Source organism: Haemaphysalis longicornis, unplaced genomic scaffold (assembly GCF_048455015.1).
Source record: "Haemaphysalis longicornis isolate Haplotype H1 unplaced genomic scaffold, Haemaphysalis longicornis Haplotype H1 scaffold_14, whole genome shotgun sequence".
NCBI lineage: Eukaryota > Metazoa > Arthropoda > Arachnida > Ixodida > Ixodidae > Haemaphysalis > Haemaphysalis longicornis.
Window position 1 is genome coordinate 53,962,591 of NW_027526245.1, and position 23,902 is coordinate 53,986,492.

Sequence of the window (23,902 nt, forward strand, 5' to 3'; positions counted from 1 at the left end):
AAACCTGGGCATTCGGCTCAGGCCGTTCTCTGCGATTGCACGAAAGAAGTGCCACGGGGCTTCAACGCTTTCTTTATGGGACGTACTCCGGTAAGAGAATATCCATGTCGTGTTATGGCCGTGTTGCATTCAATACGAACGGTTAAGCGTTTGTTTACACTTGTTTCGTTTGTCGTAAAATGTCCAAGCACTCCGGCACTACGCTGGCAGATCAGCCGGCGAGTCGACGCTGAGCAGACGACTCATCTCTTTGCCGGAAGTGCGTGAAAAAGCCGCCCAATAGCAGGATGTCTAGCTCATGACGAACATCGGGGAATCGATGATGTAGACATGTGAAGATGGCGGCGTCCAAAAACACGAAGGAAAGGGTGAGAAAAAAGCGACAAACTTTGCAACAAAAGTGTGAGCTTTCCGCTGCGCGTAAAAGAGTAATACTTGGCCCAGATGACCTTGACGACCCAATCTAACGATTGCGCTACTTCATTTAGTGTGCTCAAAATGCCTTTCAGGGCCCCTTTAACCAGCTTTGCATGCCTGCTGGTGCAAGGTTAAAATGGTGTGAAAATAAATTGCAATAATTAATTTTTAAAGGCTTCTTTCCTTGTTGCTGTGTTTCTAAGGCAGACTTCTTACACAAGAAGTCCATGAAGTCAATCCAGAAATCTTCACAGGCCGTGCACAAGCGTTGCAAGGTGTCCTCGGGTCCTGGCGTCTCGGACCTGCCTGAAATATCAATGAAAAAAAATTGAACGATAAACAAAAGCAAAATGAAATTGTAGCCAGCACAGTAAAATCACCAACAACAGGCTAACTGCCCAGTGCCTGACAAAAAAGAGGGCGAGAAACACACCTCTTGCCATTGCATTTCCTTGCTTCGCCATTTGGGTTTTGTTATGAAATGTTTTGTATTAGGAAACATATGTATAATGTATGAAGTTACATATGGACACCCCAGAAATGCAAAGGCTTCAAAAATTATTGCATCCATAAAGAGGATCTGAAAGCTCCAGGGAGGGAGACTAAGAATTTATGAGTGCAAAAGGCTGCTACTCCCACCTTTTGATGGTATGAAAATATCTATGTAAAGCTTAAAGGCAGCACGAGTAACAAAGCAGTAAGTGAACTGAGACACCTGCTGCACAAAGGGCATGCTCCCCACTGCAAAACACTGGAGGGGTACAAAGTCTAACTCAAACTGTTCAGTAAAAAGCATGAGGCAAGTTGGTACATAGTTCTTAAAAAGTCGAGTTCATAGCACATGACAAAGATGATGATAGGACAAGCACTTGCTTGCAACTAAGTTTATTGAGTGCATCGTCTAAAATAACACACTTTAATAGTGGCCCGCACAATGTTAACAAAGGAATCATAGCGAAGTTTCTAAATATTCAAGCTCATTGCAATACAGGTTCACTGTGCTCCTGTTTTTTATGTAATAAACATCTAAAAGCTCCCAAATCAGTGCTTTAGCTTTGCAGAAGTCAAACTTAGCCCAAGAAAGGCTTGTACTTGCATGATTCACAAAGAGTGGGTACATGCAAAAAGCCAAGGGACAAATTGGATACATCGACTTTCCAGATGGGAACGACACATCATAGATCCCCCCCATTCCCTGGGCAAAAACCGCTGGGTGTGCTGCTTGTTGCGCTTTTCTTTTGCTTTTAGGCTTGATAGCAATTTGCCTGAATCTTCTATCTACGCTTCACTGATTAACTTTGACGCTTTTTTTAAGTTATTCAATACGCTGACTATATTTTCTACTCTGCATGCAATGTCTGCACCCCATTTAGTTTTTTTCCTTCAACAGTTTTTAGCTTAAGTGAAAGCATGAAGCACTAAATAATGCTTACAGTTGTAGTTATCGAGATCACACTTATTACTGATGGAAAAGAAACCTAAGTTGTCAGTACAAAGGGCACCACTGCCTTGTTACGTGCCTCGGTTTCTTCATGTTTTTAGTGGCCACAAGAAAACATTTTAAACCACTTGTCTATTTGAATTATTGTCAACGCGTTTAGTTTCCGTACCCAGATTTTTTAACTTCTCATATAATTAAATTTGGCACAAAACTTGTTCCAAAGTTTCTAATTCTCTGGATGGGCTTTTCTGCACGAGTTGTGAGCAATGCAGTAAAACTGACACTACAGCCTTGATGCAGGGGTGCTACAGCCAAAATAGAAATTGGAGCAATTTGTGGAGCAGGAAAATTTTGCTTTTGGAGCAGATAAACCCAAATTTGGAGCAGATTACGGGAAGAAATACCTCCATTTTGGAGCACAAAATTTCAAATTTGGAGCAGTTTAACAAAAAAATTTACTTTTTTAGTGCAAAACAAAGAATGCAAGGTATTCAACATCAGCACAATCGTGCTTTAGTGTCAGTGGACACTAAATGTGCTTGACAAAAATGACCAACGAATTCTGCAGGAAACTGCAAGGCCTGGTGAATTTGTACCAACCTGGAAAGCATGTTGATTCAAGTGCTTAGTGTGTTTACAGGACCAAGCAAAGAAACAAAAAAATAGTAGTGCACCTGCCAACATTTTATTTGTACTTCGAAATGCCATAAGATGACCTAAATAGCAATTAAACAGCCGAGAACACTAGCGCAAACATGATAACACACAGCTTTCACACCTACTAACAAGACAAAAACAAGTGATCTTGCATATGGCAAGAAGCTCATAAAACTTGATTAATAGAGACATGACAACTTGACTAGTCCAATCACTCAACTTGACTAGTTCAGACACCATTCAACTTGACTAGTCTAGACACCACACATCAATGCTTTCTTTTTTTAGAAATCTCTTCGAGCTCACTGAGCTTTTTAAGCGCAATCTCCAGGCTGGCGTTCCCCTTTGCCAACAGTACATGGCCACTTGACACTTTATTCATGTCTGTTTTCTTGACACCTGCGTTGATTATTTCTTCTGCACTCGTGAGCAATGCCTTGCTGGCTGCCACTTGGTCCTCTAAAGCAGCTTTTGCTGCTTCGTGAGTGGGCTGCTCTACGACAGGATCTTCCGTTGCCTTGCGCTTGCTCGAGCTTGCCTCGAGGCTCAATCTTTGCGCATACTTAGCCCGAGCTTGCCTCACACTCTTCAGCAGGTCGGGGTTGAGTGGCACCTTAGTTGCGTCCCCGTCATAATGCTGAAGGAAGCTCTTCACTTGGCGCATGCCATTTATGCTGGCAATGCTCAGCGAGCTTCTTCCATCTAACAGGTTCTTGTTTTCGCTGAACCCTCTTTCAGCATCAGCATTGCCATGTGGTAAGGAAAGCAGTGCTTTGATAATCTTAGACAGCAACGGATACTTCAGTTCTCCGGTGGTAGTCTTCAGGCAAAGCACCTTGGCCCAGTACACATCCACCCTTCCTTCCAAGTGCAGGGTGCCTCTGTCCCCATCACACTTAAGCGTGTTCCATTCGTCGATCAGCGACGACACTTGATCCCCACATTGACCTGAGGCTGCAGCTGCCCGGCAATGTACCGCAAGGACCGCACCTCCTGTTCAGCATTCTCACATCTTAAGGCAAGGAACTTTGCATGCATGATCACTTTGTTTGTGAGAGGAAGCTTCTGGAGAAGTGCTTTTGCACAAGCGATGTAGAATGCACGAGCCCCAAGGTGGAAAGTTTTTTTCTCTGCAGGGTCCCAGCCTTCCATAGCCTTCTCAGTGTCCATCCCAACTTCCGGGCGCACCTTCCAGAACGCTCCATTATCCAGGTTCAGTTTTGTCAACTCTTCTGCAGTCTTGGTGCAATACACTTCACTTCTTAAGACACGGCTCAAAACTCGTCGCACCAGTGCCAGGATCTCATCATGAAGGACATGTAGAAGTGGCTCCTGCCTTTGAAACAAGCGCTGAAACCCAGCAAAAAGTTCTGCTGCATTTCTTAGAAACAACATTTTAGCATACAGAGTCTTGCTGGCAAAAGCTGCAGCGAGCCTGTTGTGCTGAGTCTGGGCATCTGGTTGGCGCACAGCGTGGCTCTTCTCTGCAAAAAAAAGACTGCAAAGCAGTGAACTGTTCTAGCACACGGCCTAGCGAATCCTGTAGTGTCAGCCAGCGGTTGGACACGTGCCGGAGAAAAACATGAGGAATTAAACCCAAGAGTTCTAGCTGTTCTTTTAGGCTCTCAGAACGCACAGAGGAATGCTTAAAATAGTAGTACACATCTCTGACAAGTTGTTCAACATCAGAGCAAAAGGCATCTAGGCCCTTTGAAAATGCATTGTGCACTTTGTGCAGAGTGCACTCTCCAACGTCGACCAGATTTGGGTTAATTCTTTGTTTCAACTTGGACTTCACACTCTTCATGACGTTAGGGCCATCACTGAAGAAGCAGAGTAAGCCTTGCCTCGGTAGCTCAGCTAGGGCATCCTCTATGCACTCCACGATTATGTCACCAGTGGCCCGGCCAAGGTTAAACGAATGCAAGTGCTCAACAACCACCTGCTGCCTACTCTCGGAGAAATACCGCACAAGTAGATCTAACTGCTGGACACGCTGCTCAGGCTTTGGAGTTTCATCAATCACAAGGGCAAAAAACACATTCGGCCGACACAACTCTGCAACGAGCTTTGATTTGAAGAAGGGCCCCAGCCCATCAGAGATGACGTAAGAAAGCTTGGCCCTTGCGCAGTTGAAATTTTTGGCCACGTCACTGTCAGTAAACATTTTTTTATAAATGTCCGTAGCAGTGGTGCCCCAGGCATAGGGAATGTCCTTTGAAACAACAGCCATAGCAAAAATGGCTTCCGCCCCACACACTTGATCTTGCAATGTGGCACGAGGCGTTCCCTGCGAAAAATCTATCGTGGCTTGCACAGTTTTGGGAGCTAGCAGCACACCACTTGAGTCTCGCCGCTTCGCTGCTGCCTCCAGATGCTTCTTTTGGCTTGCATGCCGCTTGACAGCAGCAGTGCCATGCTGCGCACAGGAAATTGTCGCACTGCAAAGAATGCAAAAAGCCTCCGTGTCCTTTACACCTGGCTTGCACCACTTGCTGATAGCATCGCCGTTGCAATCCACTTCGTTTACCACCGACGCACTGAATTTCGTACTTCTCCCTGTAAGAAACAAAATAATCATGAAAAGCCCATCTAAAACGGAAAGCGCACGCACACAAAAAGTGCAATATGAAATACAACGGTGCAAAAATCGGCATCGTTATATTAAAACGCGGTGCCTTTTGCCGCATGGATCCAAGCCTCGTCGCCTACTAAGCTCACGCCAATTCACTGCCCGTGCGCTTGCTGCACCGTGCGAGTGTTCTTCGTACCCGGCCCGGCCGTGACCGCAAGCTCGGATAATGCTAGGATCTTCTTGGGTACGCAGCTTCCGATAGTGCACATGCTACGTACTCCTTGTCGTTCCGCAGGAGGAGGTTGCAGCGAACATCACGTTTCCGTTGCCCCGTACTAAATGCGTGCAACACGTTTATAGCCGCGCCAACAAGGCTACGCCACATGCACTCACTAGAAAGCTAAAGATGCCTATCGCGAGAGACGTCGGCACTAGCACGCCTGATCGTAAACGCCATCACGCGTAACCTTTGTGCGTTTGCCATGCTTACCAGCATACTCGTGCCAAAGTTAAAATCTCTCTCTGAAATTTCAATCTGTCTCGGAAATTCAGCCGTTAGAACATTTAGAACGGGTGCGTATTAACATTTTACGACACGCGAATTAGTGAACGTGTGCCCTGCTACTTTAACAACGGCGGTGTGCTGACCCGGCCTCCATTCTACTGGCTATGTCGGCAGCGTTCGTCAAAAGGTTCCACTCGCTCGAATAAACCGGTGGCACACCCACAAAGTTTTTTGCGCGAAACGGAGTTTGAATAGGTGCTTACCTTTGCTCATGTTGAATGTCCATGTACAGCCAGCAGCGTTGTAGCCAGCAGACAAAATACAGCAAAACGCAACAACTTGTCGAGTGCCCAGCCCCAGCACCCGCCCGCACCAACGTTTATACAACGTTGGCCCGCACAGCGTCTGGGCAACTGGATTGGATTGGATAATGCCTTGTAAAGGTTGCCAACAGAGCATTTATTTCCCACTAAAATTAGCGCAGCTGAGAAATTTTGCGGCTAGTCGAGCATTTTGCGCAGCGTGGCGCAATTTCAACAAATTTCAGGGTTTTGGCGCAGCGTGGCTCAAAGAAATGAAATTGTATCAAAATGGCGCAATTGGCGCAGCTGTAGCACCCCTGCTTGATGGGACATGCCACAATAATTAGTTTCCCTATCCCAATTTGACTTTGGATGTCCAACTTTTTGTTCTCGAACTTCTCATGCACTAGAGGGGCTTCTCTGCACAAATTCAGAGTGATGCAGTAAAGCTGACACTAGCGTTGATTTCAACTCTCCGCAGAAAATTTAACAGTTTTTAGGGCTCTAAGAAAACATTTCTTTCTGCTAAATGTGTTGGTTAGGCGCATAGTGCAGTGGCAAAAATGCGGATGATTCAACGCCCTTGCTAGCACCAGCTGTGTAATGTTTGCATAAATAATGATCGCAAAAAAAAAAATCCCAAATCAAAATTTTGTCATCGTAAAGAAAAATAAAAAAAAAAAGAAGTTGTGTATAACAAACCACCAATAATGGAAAAAATTTAGAATACGCATTTTGAAGGTTTACATTTAAAAATCCTGTCCAAGAAAAAATTCACTAGTGCAAATTAATTTGTCCCCGTGGTGCCCACGTGGTGCTTGCACGCATGGTGCCCGCGTCTCGTGGTGAAGCCGAACATTCATTCCAAAATACGCAATTTTGGGTGGTTCTCTGAAATGGTTTGATATTATTAGGGGCCCAACTTAGTCCCCACGTGATGTAAAAACATATTAGGGACTACAGCAAGCACCAGATTCACGGCAAGCCAGAGATGCCAAAAAATCCGCTTGGAATTTAAAACCAATCTCAGTGGTGCATTTTTGTTGACATTCTGATAATCAATTATCTACCAGAACTTCCACTTGCGGTATATTGTCATCTTCTGACTCGCTATGGTAGCCCTGCTTGCAGGAATAACTTGCGATGCACTAGAATTGTGCCCAGCAAGCTTTCGCACGGCGAAAAGTGTGCTGCCTAACATTTTCAAAAAGGCACCATATCAAACCTTTTGGAGACTGCCAGAATAGACAGTTCCAGTAAGAAGCAACACTAGACCTCCAAAAATAGCCTCGTACTAACAAAACTGGCTAGTGAACAGCTGGCAGTGTTCAAGGCTGATTGGAAATCTCTACTTGTCTGGACTGATATCCGATGACTTGGTGTTATTTTTTGAGTTTCAGCTGGAGCTGTTATCACAAAAGTAGGGCATGAGTGAAGCGATATCACAAAAGGCGTTCTTTTTTCGAGGAATAGTAGAGGGCGACGGGGATGCTATGGTAAATCGGCTTGAAGTTGGGTAACTGCGTAGTAGCACGAAATATTAAGTTTGCAATACACAAACAGAATGAAAACTGCTGGAAAGTGGCTGAAAATGCCAGGTCCACTTGATACACATGCGGGGAACCTTCAGAAATAAGCTTTCACAAAATAAAACGACACTTTCTTCGGACCAAAGCTCAGTAGTGGAAAGCTGGTGTCATTTCCAGGTAATTATCATCTGTCACTGCCATCGGATTGCAAAACTGGCAAAATGACCACGAGTCGCATGCTTTTTTATCAAGCGCAGCAGCAACGCTCCCTTCTGAGGAAACATACACACCTCACCTTGTAAAAAACTGCCGAAAATCTCAAGGTTGCCTAAACGTGAAAATGTAAACCAATTGTAAAGGTGCAGTTGCCTAGACTAACCACCGGGGTGCATGAGAAACAACTACAACAGCACGAAATCGGCAATATAAAGCACCGATCACCGATGATCAATGCTGTATATTCCTGATATCCATGTTGTCATTTCTCTTGCAACTAACGCAACCCACTGGTTAGTCTAGGCACTGCAATTTTAGAATCAGTTCTAATTTTCCTGCTCTGGCTACACTGAGATTTTTGACGGTGTTTTTGAGGGTTGAGCAGCATGTGTTGTTTCGATAGGTGCCGTGGCTGCTGCGCTATACAAAAAAGGATGTCACTTGTGGTTACGCTGCATTACCATTAGATTTTTTGATCAAATGGCTCACAGAAGTCAAGTATCAAATGATGTCGTCAGCTTTGCAATCCGACTGCGTTTAAAGGTGAGAACTACCAGAAAATGACACCAGGTATGCACTAGTGAGCGTTGGTTTAGAGGACGGGTAGCTTTTTTTCAGGCAAAGTATTCGTGGATGTCTCCGCATGCCTGACAAGTGCACTTAGCATTTTCAGCCCTTTTCCTGTCATTTGTTTCATTTCTGCATTGCACAATTTATATTTGGCACTACTAGACAGAGAACTTCAACCCGATTTGCCTTAACGCCTTCGTTGCCCACTACTTTTCCTCAAAAAAAGCATGCCGTTTGTGATTTCACTTCACCCATGCCTTACTGTGCAATAAGTGTTGCAGTTGAAAGTCAATTGATAGCCTCAAGTCATCGGACATCAGTTAAGACAAGGAGAGAGAGCTTAGAATTGGCTTCAGTTTTGATTCTGTACGAGGATATTTTCGGAGGTCTAGAGTTGCTCCTCAGTAGAACTACATATTCTGACAGAGTCTGCCACAAGTTTGGTATTGGTTGTTTTCTAAAATGTTAGGTGGAGGTGCAATGCAGGAGGCTCATAGAGCTGAACGCTTTTTTCATTTGTCACGCAACAGTTACTCGGGGATAGCTAGCTGGGCACTGTTCCAGTGCATTGCACCTCATTCCTGAAAGCAGGGTTAGAAAAGTGAGCCAGAAGATTATAACCACCAGCAAGTGAAAGCTTCAACAGGTGCATGATAGTAAACTGACAGTGACCGAGTTTTGTTTTCAGCCCCAAGCAGTTTTTGTCCTGTCCCGAATTTTTACCTGACCATTAATGCGATGTCAACCATTGACAAGATGTTTCTACATCATGTGGGGACAAATTAGTGCCTCTAATAATGCCAAACCACCCGATTTTTTTCAGTAAACTATCCGAAATTGCATATTTTGAAACAGAGGTACGGCTTCACTGCAGAACGAGGGCACCACACATGGTAACATGTTTTTCATATCTGACAAATTGTACTGGGCAACTGAACTTTTTTCCAGGATGTGCTTTTTATGTTTGGCAAAAATTATACTCCAAACTTTTTAAACTATTTGCGAATTGATATACACAACTTATCCATATTTGCAACGTTTTGACAAAAACTGATTTTGTTAAGTTGCGAATCTGCTCTTGTTGGAAAGGGCATCGAATAATCTGCATTTTGAGCTGATGCAGAATGTGCCTAATCAATATGTTTACACAAAAATATTTTGTTAGACCCCAAAAAGTAGTACACTTTCTGCGATAGAAAGAAAGTTACCGCCCTGTCTGTGAGCCATATTCCGAAGTCTATTCTTAGCAGATATCAGCGTCAATGCCAGAAGTAGTGTACTTAGCGAGCATCGCAATGCATATGGCAGCTTCTGGATTTTCGGATTGTCTCGAGCGTTTTGATGTTCGGGACAGGTTTTAGTAGTAGGAAGCATTGTTTCGTTCACAGAAAAAGAACTACCCTTAAACTCTAGCTTTAATCAGCTGTCATGAGACAAATTCAGCCAAGCTATTTTTCTTAGAAAACTGTTACTAAAGACGAACTGTTTTTCTAGTGGCTCATTTTATTCATGACTACGTTGTCTGAAGTTGTTGAAATTGCAATGTGTGAGAGCTTTTTACGAGTTGAATATGGGAGCTTTAACCTAATTGCTTGTAGTATTAGCATGACTAGGCCGATCTGGAAGACCATTTTGTGAGAAACGAGCGTTATCACTGCCAAAATAGCTTAAAAATACAAAACCCACCCACACATCAAGATATTCATTCATGCCAGGGTCCGTATGGGAAATTTAGAAGGTGTGTCACGGTGTCACAGTAATGGCGTGGTTATCAAACCAGGTAGTTGTTTTGAAGGTTGGTAGCTAGTAGCTCACAATATGCCTTTTTTGTCTGCTTCTTCGGGTTTTTTTTGGAAGATTATTCGGAGCGAGATTATAGAGAAATCGATAGATGATTTTTGAAGACTGGGAACGATTCCAAGAAATTTAAGCAATTTCGCTGACACAACCGTTTTTCTAAAAATTCTGAAACCACACAAACAAGCAACACTCAGTTTTTCCAAAGCTCCTGCGAAGTGATTTCATTAAAAGTAATTACTGCTGTACTTACCAGTGCTTCTCTGAAGGCGTCGACACCACTTTCATTCAGCAAAACAGGCCGCAGGACAGTGTATCCACCCCTCTTGCATCTAATGTTAAAAAAAATACATATCACTGTGACATGGAAATTAATAAGATGTGGAGGACCAACAAAAGAGTATAGAGGAGGCCATAAGAAAAAATAACCACAGGGCTCCAGCTTCACAAATGCAATGTGGTAATTGCTACTTTCCTCATATTTTCACGGTGTATTAACAATTGCTTTATTTTTAGGGTCTCTACTTCCACACTACTTCCACACTACCCTGTAGCTGCTTCCTCTTTGACAAGTGGCATGTGCGGGTGAAACTTTTGGAGATGCCATACTGGCGTAGATTGTAGATGTGGTGGGGCATCTCCCAACAGCAGTCGCTTCCGCTTGACAGGCGTTGACGAAAGGAGCAGATCATCCATGCACACTTGCACCGACTTCGACTGAACGTCCTTCGGGTACGTGTTCACCTGGCTACCTGTATGGAAGGGTCACAGTGGCAAATTAATGTGCTTTTCCAAACGGAGAAATGACAAAAAAAAAGCCGCTTGCAAAAAGAAAAAATCTTGACACGTACGCTCAACCGATGACCGCGGCGATGATGTTTCGTGGAACTAAACTAGCGCGTTATTTTGCAACGCCTCTGAAATGGGTTCACATGTGAATTCCGCAAGCGCATGCAATCGCTCACTACTAACAAGGAGCCGTGCCAATCAGTTTTCTTACCTGGTTGAGCGCGCGTTTCGCGTTGCACGCAACATTAATGAGCAGCCGATGTGACAGTGGCATCCTCACTCACGGCCTCCGCGATCGGCTGCCGGCGGCGCGCCGTTGCTCCGGCCGTCCCATTCGGCGCGTCCCCCAGCAAAAACCTGTAATTTGGCTAACTCCGCAACGCGCCGCGAGGTGGCGGTGTTAGCCGATGGTTCGGCAGCTTGCACCCACTCCTCTCCACGGCTTTGCAGGGCCTGAGTTGCTGCGTGTCTTCGCTGCCGGAATTCGCGTAACTGTGTTGAAGCTTTATTTTTGCTGAGCTGACCAACCAAACGAAGTCCGCTTGTCTCAGAAGCTTCGAGGAATAGCACGGAAACCAAGATATTTTACTGTACGGCGAAAAGTTAATCGCGTTTTGCTTGTTGGGCTTGATTTGATCGGCGCAGGACATTTCGGAGCAGGACGTTTCGGTGCGGACATTCCGGTGCGCGGAAATTTGGGTGCGGAAACTTTTCGGCGGCAGATTTATCGGGTGCTTGCTTGTTGGAACAGCCGTTATATTTTTTTCCGCATAGGGTGGGTTATGGACAACAATCGAGAGCAGTCATTGCATTTTTATATTGACGCCATGTTTGATTTTTGCCAGTTATTTTTAGAAATTGACCATTTCTATATTTTTGTTTGATACTTCGTTCAGGGTACACCTGCTATGCAGCCTACTGATTATGTTCTTGCGCTCATGCTTTTTAAATTTTACTACAAGATTTTAATTTATATTCGTTTTCTTGCGGCATGCAACTCAGCTAAGGCAATTAGCCGCCGTTTACGATGGTATGATTCGTAGTTCTTTATTCAGTTTTCTCTAAATAAAAGGCGCACTGTCACTATCCAAAGAAAGCAGATTTACAGGCATTCGGTTGCACCTCACAACGCAGAAAATCTTACGAGGAGTGAATATAAGTGCAGTGTAGTTTGTAAATAGACGTTCAATAAAGTATGTAGCTCTTGGACGAGCGTTAAGTACAGATTTGGTTCCCAACTTTTACTGTGTACATATAAGTGGATATTGTCCAAAGCAAACATGAAAGCTGTCATCATTGCTTAACACACGGACATGTGCTTCGAAATCAGTAATTGAAAATTTAAATGTCTTGGCTATTCATTCCAAAATAGGCAAAATTGGGCTTGCCTGTGGCCACCGAATTACGTTTAAGAATACAATGAAATCGGGGTACATCTACTTCAATTTTTTTATTTGTTGCGACTGAAATTGAAAAAGTAACTTGCTTAACGCCCATGTGTAAAACAGATTGCCGCATACTTGAGGCTATCGCTCAGGGTAACACTCCTTAAACCTGTTAATCCTAAAAATAGGATGGGTGCTTCTACCCAACAGCCATTAATTCAAAGGCTAGATAAAAGCACAGCCATTCGTCACGGGTATGACGCTCTAATGAACTGCATTGACCATGCAGATTATATAAAGTACGTTATACGTAATAACGCGTTAAGTACGTTATAAAGCGAGCTGAACGTTATTTAAGCGCCAGAAATTTTCTATTGGCAGCAGCGAATATTGTCCGTGTGTCGAGGGCGTCATGCGGCACATATTAAGGAAGTCCCATAGCTGCAATCTTAGCTAAAATAAATGCATTATCATGTTCTATGAGTCCCTTTGCATCCATGAAATCAGGTATGCTTTGTTTTTATTCCGATAGAAAGCGTGAAAGCCGACGAAACGCTATTTCGAGGAGCGCTGCAGCATACACGCCTTTCGTTTCAACCATCGGCTCCGCACGCCGCGGTGCGGCGGAAAACGGCGAAACGGCCTCTTCGGAATTACGCTCTCTCCGGGCGATTGGGACGGCCGGAGCAACGGCGCGCCGCCGGAAGCCGATCGCGGAGGCCGTGCCTCACTAGGCAGGGTTCACCCGTCCGCCACCAGGCGCCGACTGGGTTCGACCTCATCTATTATAGAGAAGTTTCACTGGCCAAAGGCAACATAATTTATTTGAAAATACAGGTATCAGAACAGTTACAGCTGCTTGCTGCTATAATAATCCTTCCCTACAGGATCGAGAGTCTCAAATGGAAAGCACACAAACTTTTACAACTGCGCAACCAATTAGCAAGTAACGACACAGATGTGAAACTTACACCATCCGGTATTATTCGTTGCACTATCAAAGCGTGGTACAATTTGTTTCACGTCCGATTCACTAGAATGAGTAGAAACTTGAAATTGGTGGCAAATAGTGTGGCCTCATATGCAGTAATAGCGGCAAACATTTCGCTGGGGTTTGTTCCTGTTGATGGGCGTTGCTGACATTTGAAAAATGTTTCTTGCAAGGCTCTGGCAGCAGGAAGACAAAACTTGAGCACAGACCAAAAGCAAACTGAGAGTCAAAAACAAAACAGAGCCTTAAAGGCCAACTGCAACGAAATTTTCGGCTTCTTAAATGCACTATTTTCCGGTAGTATAACCTTAAAAGTTTCTACCTGCAAAATTTGGAGGCCCAAATGTGCTTCGCCGCATCGTAAACGAAGATCAAAAACGCTCTTTTCAAACTGAAACTGGAAAAAAAGGGCGGCCATTACGGACGGCCGGAAGTGACGTTACACTTAGGAATCGAGTGGGCGCAGCCGGCAGATTTTCCCACAGCTGCCTGTGAGAAGACGGCGCGCATTCGATGTGTTTCGGGCCATCTGTTGCTTCAGACATTTAAAACATGCGTGAAAAGGGGCTGGGAAGTTCGTGCAACCATTATTACTTCGTTGTGAGCTGCTGAGACGCGCTATAGTCGTCCGGTAAAACGAAAACACAGGCATCGCGAGACGTCGTGGTGAAGCTGGGTGCACGAAAGGCAGTGTTGAGCGCTAGATGGGCGCCGGCACAGCTAATATGCCCTGTGCCGATCGAACCATCCTGTCTTTGTGAGAGAAAAGAAAAAAAAAAGCTACCGTCGGAGGAAAGTGTCGAAACATGCCGGCTAGGGTGTAAGAATTCGGTTTCAGCGCATGTTGTGAGAGTTCAAATCCAGAATTTTATTATTTCTGTTTACACGGTCAGTTTTGTTCCTGTTAGCAGGGTGCCCGCGCCAAATGTTTAGATAATGATGCCATGCAGCAACGAAAGCACTGCAGTGTCTTCACTCGTGAAGCAGTGACCTTCCCCGAGGCTCAGTGCTGCGAAATATGTGGCCCCGTTTTCTATGTTTTTTTTCTTACTGGCGAGAGAAATGTTGCCCATAGCGGCCAGTATTTATTTGTGTTTTGACGAAGTTGGTTGAACTGAACCGATTCCGTGTAGTGCGCCGCGTGCTGTACTTGTCCGCGCCCCGACCGGCGCGATAACAGTGGCAACAGCGTATCATCACCTCGCGTCGGCGTGCTCGGGCTCTCGAAAAGTCGACCGGCCGATTGTGCAGTGGGCCGCACAACTACCTGCCGTACTCGTTCACGCCCCGACCGGCCGCGACAACAGCGTATCGTCTCGCGCCGGCCGTTCTGCTCGGAGAGATGCCCGGCCGCGAGCTTGTTGCGCGCCGCGCAGCCACCGCAGTCGTTCGCCCGCCGACGCACCGAGCGGCCGCGACAACAGCGTATCGTCTCGCGTCAGCCGTTCTACGTATTGCGCACTCGTAGAGATGCCCGGCCGCGAGCTTGCAGTGCGCCGCACAGCTGCCGTAGTCGTTCGCGCGGCGCCCCACCGACCAGCCGCGCCAACAGCGTATCGCCTCACGTAGGCCGTACACGCGTTTCGCGTGCTCGTCGAGTGAACCGAGAGCCTGCTGCCGCCGTCGCGACCACGAAATCGGCCGTTGTGCTACTGCCGTATTCGCTCCAGACCGGCCCCGGCACTTTTCGAATTTGCTCTTATATATCAACAACCCAGAGTTTCTTCAGCTTCTCGCATTACAGAAACGCGTGAAAGCAATTATTCATGCAAGAGGCACGAATTACGGTGCTCACTCGCGTGAGGCGGCACGTAAAAGCACAGAACATGGTAAAAGTGCTACTGAGGAGAGGCGACGGCTGCACGGGAGTCCTGACTGGCACGTCACATCGGGAAGTCCACCGCAGTGGCGACAAATTGCGGCGACACTCCGCTACGTGCTGCGTTGGCTGAAGTGGCGTGTTTTCGAACGGTTTTAATAAAAAAACTGCGCGTTTGTGGAGTTTAAAATTACGTCACAAGGGACTTTAGAGGTGCATACCACACATTGAAGCAGAATTTAGGGCAGGTAAATTTTCGTTGCAGTTGGCCTTTAAGAGTTGCTCTGAGTACATGAGACCTTTTTCCCAATCTCGTACTCGCAGTGACGTGAAAGATAAACCAACTTGAGAAACAACAACACTAGGGAATGCCAGTCAAGCCGAGCCTAGAAAGACTTCTTACAGATGTACAGTTATATATTTACAGCGGCCTTGGCTGAACAAGCGAAAAACAAAACTTTGAAATGCAAGTTACTCCAAACATAAAAAGGACATCGTTCAGTTTCTAACACGAACATACAGTTGTGTATTGCTAACGGTCCTGGCTGTAGCAAAGGAACAAGAAAACTTTGAAGTGGCAGTTATTACAAGCCTCAAAAAGATCTCCTCCACCTTCCGACAGAGACAAACAGTTACACAACATCCCTGGCAGAAGTAGATAAAAAAAAAGAGTTCTTTATTCTATGTACAGTTCTCTATTCCAGACATATCCTGCAAGCACTGCGAGCCGAAGATGAGCTCTTCAGACAGTGCAGGCACGTCTTTGTCTAGATGAAATTGTCTCAACACTCTTCTTCAAATTCGTCCAGACCGTTACCTGCACCGTTGCTGCAAGAGCCAGCAAAGGCGATTGCAGAATGGAGGAGTAGCAAGCGAGTGGTTGGTTTTTTTTCCCCTTTTTTTTTCTTTTGTGCGCGTGTTATTTGTTAATACTGTAACCCACTATTGACGGTTGTTACAGGGAAGGAACAAATACAGTACACCTCACAAACGCTGGAAAAAAGCAGCCATGAAACAGATTGGTATTTGCGCACTATTTCTAAAAAAAATATCAACACCTACCTAGTTCAGATGTTTGCACTCCTAACGCTCCACAGCATCACTTCGCAGTTTATTCCACAATTTGATAACATCAGGCAAAAAGGAATACCAATACATGTCAGTATAGGACACGGGTTGAGGTTCTGTACTCTGATTTTTTTAACCACATTTTAGAGGTGCTAGAGCTTGATTGGTAAGTCATCTCTTGGTGCTTCTGTCTTGCCATGTTCAACTAAGCCATCCTAGCTCGGGGTCTTACAATTTTGGTGCTTGCATTGACACACTTGCATCTTTTCCACCAAAAGCAGGAGTAAATTATCATCCCATCAGAACCTGTACCCTGTTGTTGTTCAGACGTAAAATAGCAAGCACGGTAGCAGCCAGTTGGCGGTGTACTTTTCTTTCTTTTTTTGGATTTTTGCCATGCGGCTGTCAAGGACTCTTCGAACAGCATTTGTAGGCTTCTGGTAGATTGGCCTTGTCGACTGCACTCTGCAGCAAGCTATCAGTGAAGGTCTGAAGTTGTTCACGCTTGGACAACAGCTTTGCGGCCAGCTGCTGTCTGGCCTTCATTAGCTTACGGTTCCTTAGCTGGTGCGTCCGGAGGGTGCTTTGGAATCTTGCAGATCACATTCCAAGTGTGTTCCCGTACAGGGTGCATGGCAACTTGGAACCAAAGCTGACGAGATTCAACCGTACACTAAAAAAGCAGCAGCTCGAACCTGCTCTGGGTGACCCCGGATCACCTCCCGATGACAGTGCTGACCAGGAAACCACAAAGAGAACGTCGGATGCTGCCACAGAAACGACTCTTTCTGCGCAAGATATCCAGGATAAGCTTGCAGAAAATGAAATGCTTCAGAAGCGCATCGTTAAATTGGAGCAGGAGCTAGCAGCGGCCAACCACAAAATTGCCATACTTGTAACCAGGCAGGAAGAGCCACTTGATCTTCCGAAGGTAACTGAGGACATCGTGATGAAGTCTGACAAGACTGTCAAGTTCCACACGGGGCTGGTTTCCAAAGTTATGTTCACTGCGTTGCTTCAGTTAGTGCTGTCTATCTGGATACCCACTGCGAAGACACGCCTGAACCCACAGCAGCAATTTATAGTGGTGCTGATGCGGCTGCGTCTGGGCCTGCTCACGAAGGATTTGGCAGGGCGATTTGGCATTTCGGCAGGCAGCGTAAGTGAAGTTTTTCATGCGTGGGTTGATGTCCTGGCGGTAAACATGAAAAAATTTGTCATTTGGCCATCTCGGAAGGCACTTTGGTCTCACCAGCCAAAAGCGTTTCAAGACTCGTTGTTTGAGAAGGTCAGAGGGATTATTGATTACACTGAGATATTTATTCAAAGGCCCACTTACATGACATCCAGAAGCCAAACATACTCACACTACAAGCATCATAACACAGTGAAGCTGCTGGTTGTTGTATCACCATCAGGAGCAATTTCGTTTGTGTCAAAGTCTTGGGGCGGCAGAGTGTCGGACAAGAAGCTGACCTTGCATAGTGGGCTGCTCGACAAGGTAGAAGAAGGAGATTTGTTTTTGGTTGACCGAGGCTTCAGATGTGGAGATGTTTGGAGCTCGTGGTGCAGTACTTGTAATGCCATCCATGACGAAAAAGCGCAAACAGCTGTCAGGTGGGGAATTAACTGCTTCAAGGAAACTGTCGAGTGTGAGAATCCATATTGAGAGAGCCATACAGAGGCTCAGAGTATTCAGAATCTTCCAGACTGTGTTGACCATCAGCTTCATTAGGAGAGCCGGGTGATGGAAATTGTGCAACTCTTGACAAGCTGGTGGTGGTGTGCAGTGGACTGCTGAACTTGCAAACACCCATCATAAATGATGAGCAGTGAACTCAGAAGAGTTGGCTGTGCGTGGTGCTCTAAAGAGTGAAAACATTTTTGCCGTTGCATGAATAGTGTTTGCACATTTTTTTTGTGGCACAAGGATAAATGTTGCGCTAGTTGGCACGCCAAGGTTATTCATTTATTGGTAAGTTGTGTGTGCGTAATAGTCCTTTTTTTTCTGTATCACCTGTAGTGTTTTACAGTTTGTGCATTTACGCCACCTACCAGTTTTGAATTGTTTAGTGTAGCTAGAAATAACTGTTTTGCTATCGTCTGCCTTAGTATTCATTTCTTATTGACTGCTTGATGGGTGTTTTAGTTTATTTAGGCAAGTCCTGTTTGCATTGCTACTGGGTGCCCATGTTTGTCACAAGCATCTACTTAAAGGCCGATGCAATGTTTTGCACAAGGAGAAATGTTTTGCTATTTCGCACCTAAAGCTTGTCTTTTTATTGTCAAATGTCTGCTTAACAGGCTAGTTTTTTTAGGTACTGCCTGTAAAGCTTTAGAGGATGTGCATTTATACCACAGGTGAGCTTTCGACTTTTTTAGTGTAGCTACGAAGAACTCTCTCGCTGTTTCTGCCTTAATTTTTTTGGTGCTGATGGGCGTTTTATTTCAGTTTAGCAATTCCTGTGTGCATTGCTATGGTTGTGCATTTTTATCACATGCATGTACTTAAAGGTTGATGCAATGGTTTTTTCTTGTACGTTCAGTGCTGAGCAGTTTGTGTGGGTATGTAGCATTTTTCGTAATTTCTGAATTTGTTTCAAAATTTTTTAATTTGCTTATTTTTCAATTAAACTGTGTGTGGCATGTTGTATATAATATTCTTTTTTTTTTTCATTTGCCTTTGCAATTATGAGAAGGGCAGTGATCAATTTCCCCCCAAGATAAACGTATTCATCTGAAACTGCTTTGTTTGGCAAGAAAACGTTTTATTGCTCATTCAGTCCACCATCAAACCAGCGAAATCATTAGCGTACTGTACTTAGTTGTGCAGGCTGAGTGGTGCATTCTTCTTATTTGCCTCTCAATATTTGGCAAAACTTCAATCCATGTTAGCCTGGCTGGCATTCTGGCATGCAGTGCAAAACCAGGACTTTGGCGTGTGTTTGAGCTTGATGCATATTAAATGAAATGTGGCAAGACACAACGAGCACTCAACAACTCTGCCCGTCCGAGCACCATGGCAGTGGCTGGTTGTTCGTGCACATTCCATTTGCTTTGCAATTCGTGAAGACTGCAGTTCGGGGAATATGTAGCTGAAGAAGAAACGTTCTGCTTTCACTTCAACTGCTGCCCAAAAGACTTCGTCGAAGGCTATGAGCTCAACTGGGAGTGACACTCCGGTAAACACGACGAAGTATGATCGACGGAGGCCAGTTACGGCCATTTGTGCCTGTACTTGGGTGTAGTATGAGTGTTCACGCTTAAGCTGAAGCTGTCGTTAAGGTTGGCTGGGTGCTTTTTAGTGTTAGTGAGGGAAACACCTTTTACCAATTCAGTAAATTTGACTTCCAGCACTGCCTTTGCACAGCATTCACAAGAAAGAATGGCATCTGGAGATGCAGCAAGAAAAGGTAGCCTTTCCATAACAAACAATCCGCAGTCATTCATCTGCAAACCTGTGTGTCTTTTAGATTCACTGGCAATGAATGCGGCCTTAGCATTTGGCTTCATTTCAGAGCCGTACCGAAGGTTCGCGAGACGAGATGTCTTTATGTAGCCCATAATTTCTGCTACGAGCCCATCAGCACCAGTTCGGCATGCAGCTTCACGGTGGAGCACTGAAGCTGTTATCCTTCCTTGGCGTTCTTGCAGCTATCTCGGTGAGCTAGACTGCCCCCTGGTGTTTAACTCAATTTCGTCACGTTGCTCAGAAGTCAGTTGGAATTCCGTTGCTGCTTCCAAGTAGAGCTAAGACATTTCACTGCCGTGGGGTATGCGCTGACGGCTAGGCCGTAACTGCCGTAACTTCGCTACTACGAAAAAAGTGCTACTTACCCAGCCATGCATGTACAGTGACCGCTGTCTACACTTCCATTACATCTGATGACACACCACGGCGTGTATGCTTTGTCAAGCGCAACTACGACAACGCCTTCACTCCGGCTGCCAGCCTTGAATGACACAACCTGCTTCACTTTGCCGCTCAGAAAAGCGTTGTAGGCGTCGCTCATCTTGTAGTTCTTGAATTGTTCTTTCGTGTAAAAGCACACGCCTTCCATGAGATGCAAAAAAACGTCAGTAACAGTAACAGAAGGAAGGTTCTTCTGGCCACGTCTGTACGAAAACCGCACAGCATCGCCGTCGATAGGATTAGGCAGCTCGTTGCCTTTAAAAGATAGCTTCTCACGGTAGCGAAGCTGCGCATCGGGCTCTAAGCCTTTAAAATAGTCACTCGACATCACGGTCCGGAGAAACACTCAACTCAACTGTGTCAAAACACTTCTTTTTCGGTGAAGAAACGAAGGCACGAACGTGTAAACAGCCCGGCGAACGCACTGACTAGAGGAGCCGGAAGCAGTTTCGGCGGAAGTCCGCTAGGGGTAACCAATCAGCGCGCAGGCGGGTTTGTTGACAAACATAGAAAGGGCGTATAGTACCTCTTTGTGAGTGGGGTCTACTGCAGCGCCGGCAACACCCCCCAGATGAGACAGCACTCATCCCCATGATGAGAATGCTTGGTCTGAAGGAGCTCTGTAGTTCCTGATCGCAGTATGGTTTAACAGGCTTAAGTGAGGCCCTCCAAAGTGCTCTAAGGTATCATTGAACAGCAAATGTCTAGCTGAGAATATGACTGGCCCAAACCAAGCACGCCAAGTGGCTCTTCCACCTAAGCAGCTGGCTTCAGTAGACACCAAGAAAAAACGAAGTGTTCTTGCGTATGGCAAGAAGCTCATACAACTAGGCTATAACAGACATTGCACAACTTCACTTGTCCAGACACCACATAACTCGATTAATCCAGACATCACTCTATTAGTCCAGACACCACTCAACTTGTCCTGTCCAGACATCACTGTCACATCAGTGCTTTCTCTTCAAAGGGTTTTCTTCGAGTTCACCAAGCCTTTTAAGCACCTGCTCAAGGGTGGCATTTCCTTTTGCCAACAGCGCATGGCCACTTGCCATTTTGCTGATGTCCTTTTGCTTGACACCCATGTTGGTTATGTCCTGTGCACTTGGTTATGTCCTGTGGAAATGTTTTTCCACAAAATAATTTCAAATGTGTTATCCCCTGTGCACAAAGAGCTACATATAAAATTTTCGTCAAAATCAAAGATGCTGACGGTACACACCTGTCTGATCTGTTGTGAAAACACCAAGCACCAAAATTTGAGGGCTCAAATAGGCTGCAATTAAATTGCTGCTGGTTCTCATTCTGTGGGAACATGCAAGTTGAAGTGGAAATGCTGCACAAAGCTCTGGATATTAGTGGTTATCAAGAACTAGAAGAATCCATCCAAAGTCTTGTCAATCAGCTATTGTGGGGTTGACGAAAACTCGAGAGCAATATATACGTTTTCTGCCCGCAGCGACTGTAGAATATGGATGTGTCCTTGTCTGGGGCGACAATCGCCGCGACATCATTCCCCAAAAAGACAGCTTAGAGCCAGTCCACGTAGCAGGGCCACTCATCTTCTTCACCCTGGAATGGCTCCAAGGTTAAAATGGTGCAGGAACGAAGATGTGACTCACATGAAAAATTTTTTCACTCTTGTGACCAATTCTGTCACATGCAGACGAAGGAAAGGGAGTGGACGACCCAACTTCCCAGTCAACACATGATGACGGCTTTATACTTGCACCATCCCCTTGCAGTCCTACTCCTCTCGTACAGTTCTGCATACGGCAGTAGGTGGTGCTAGCAGTTGGTGGCACTGCACTTAGAGTTGTCAGTTTTCATCTCCGACCACACGCCTCCCTCGTTAGAGAGCTCCTCTGCTTTCTGCATGATGTGCTTTGTCACCTCGGGAATGCTGCAGTGCACGTCGTCGTGAATAGTGCTAGGTTGTGGGGAACAGTCGCCTACGAAAAGGACTTTTTCTGGCTCATGAAATTAGAAACGGGGCTACATACTCCCAATATAGGATGGGGTCTCCCATGGCTCTGTTTTCTGTTCATGAGCTGATGTTTTTGTCTTGGCTTCAATTGAGGAGTAGCGTACGCTAACTTTGTGGGATTACACTTAGTCAGTTTCAATGCCTGAAAATAAAATGCTGGCATAGGTCTAATGGTCTTTGTGCTCCGATTGCTAAGTTGAGAATGGCTAAAAATGTTATTCTCGACTTCATTTGTTTATATTTGTCAGTGGGTGGTCATTTATGGAGCTTGTATTTTAGATAGCTTAAGGGGAGATGCTAGTCGAAGGCACTTTTTTAATATTCATGGTAGAAGAAAATTCATGCTGGTAACATAGTTTTCTGTACCAATTTCAAATATGTAATCACCTATTTTGAGTTGCATAGTTCTTATGCTGCATTTTGACAATGCGTAAAATATAAGCATTTTTGCGACCACTTTTTCTCCAATTAGTTCATTGATGGTTCATATTCCTCCTACACAGTAGAATGCCAAAAACTATCTTCAACATACATATAAAGCGCAATAAAAGATTCAAGAAATTTAAATCTAGGAAGTCTAAATTGTAAGAACCCCAGTATGAGTTAAGTATTAAAGCATCCCGACGGGCTAGTTGGTCTGAAATATTGGTAATAAACTTCGTGCTACAAGGATGGGACGAAAGAAGAGGACACACCGCACAGCGTTGTGTGGTGTCCTCTTCTTTCGTCCCGTCCTTGTAGCGGGAAGTTTATTTCCAATATGAGTTAAGTATGTTTTTGCATTAAATAAATAAGTGGTATCAAAGTTTGTGGTAATCCGGCAATAGTGGCGGTGGACAATCCCGCGCGATGGACATGTTCCGGCGGAGTATGAAGATGTGGCGCGAGATGAGATAGGATGGAACATGGCAGACTCGGCTGGGCTACGTGTGTGCAGCCGGATCGGCTGAGCAGTGGACCTTGGCGGAGCGGGACTCCCAGTAAAGGTGTGATCGAGGGGGCTCAGTGTCTTTCTGGGGAACCGCGGCCGGGTGCAAGAACCCCGGTACCACATTTGGCGCCCTGAACGTGGGGCCGGCCGTGGTTCCTGGGAAGGGCATTGTGGTCTTCTTCCTCGTTTTGGTGTTCCGCGGCAAATGTGACCGACAGCTCGCTGAAGATGCGGTCAGACACGATCGACCTGGCGGACCAGTCTCTGGTGGTGGACATCTCGGATGCCCTCAGCGAGAGGGACAAGGTCAAGTTCACTGTCCACACCAAGACGACGCTGTCGGACTTCCAGAAGCCGGAGTTCTCCGTGCTTCGGCAGCACGAGGAGTTCATCTGGCTCCATGACGCCCTGGGGGAGGAGCGAGGATAGGACATGGCGGACTCGGCTGGGCGACGTGTGTGCAGCCGGATCGGCTGAGCGGTGTACCTTGGCGTAGCGGGACTCCAAGTAAAGGTGTGATCGAGGGGGCTCAGTGTCCTTCTGGGGAACCGCGGCCGGGTGCAAGAACCCCGGTACCACAAGTTTTACAGAGATAACGGCACTCCTTATGCTTTAGAGAATATGGGGGCAGAATTTTCATTTGGATGCGAGCATCAGAAGTGCCAAATAATGAGGGAAGCTAACTGGAAAAGTTGCTAAAAATTACATTCTGAGAAAAATGCCTTTGAAAGTAAAATTGAAAGTTTATTTACAAAGCAGTGCCCAAGCTGTGGTAAAACTTGCACATAAATGCGAACAAATGTCCACCCAGCAGCCACTGCCACTAGAAGCAGCCTGCACCAGTTTGGCCCTCACAGATTTTTCGAGCAGACTCCGTGTCTCGAGACTTCTTTTTCAGCGTACACCGATGTGCACTCGCTTCCACAGTCGGTTTCATAGACATTTTTTTTCTGCCGGGTGTTGTCTTGAGATGTGCCAAGCACAACCACATTCGGGCAGAAGAGCCATAT

The 23,902-nt window shown here is 45.6% G+C and overlaps 2 pseudogenes across 1 annotated transcript; one reads left to right on the forward strand and one right to left on the reverse strand.

The window, feature by feature from the left end:
• Positions 1-547: 547 nt before the first annotated feature.
• Positions 548-6,101, reverse strand: LOC144165278 (uncharacterized; annotated as a pseudogene). The gene is made up of 2 exons (XR_013321434.1): positions 5,859-6,101; positions 548-5,074 (listed from the first exon to the last, which is right to left on the reverse strand). The product of XR_013321434.1 is annotated as an uncharacterized LOC144165278 (transcript).
• Positions 6,102-16,457: 10,356 nt separating this feature from the next.
• Positions 16,458-22,434, forward strand: LOC144164907 (uncharacterized; annotated as a pseudogene).
• Positions 22,435-23,902: the final 1,468 nt, after the last annotated feature.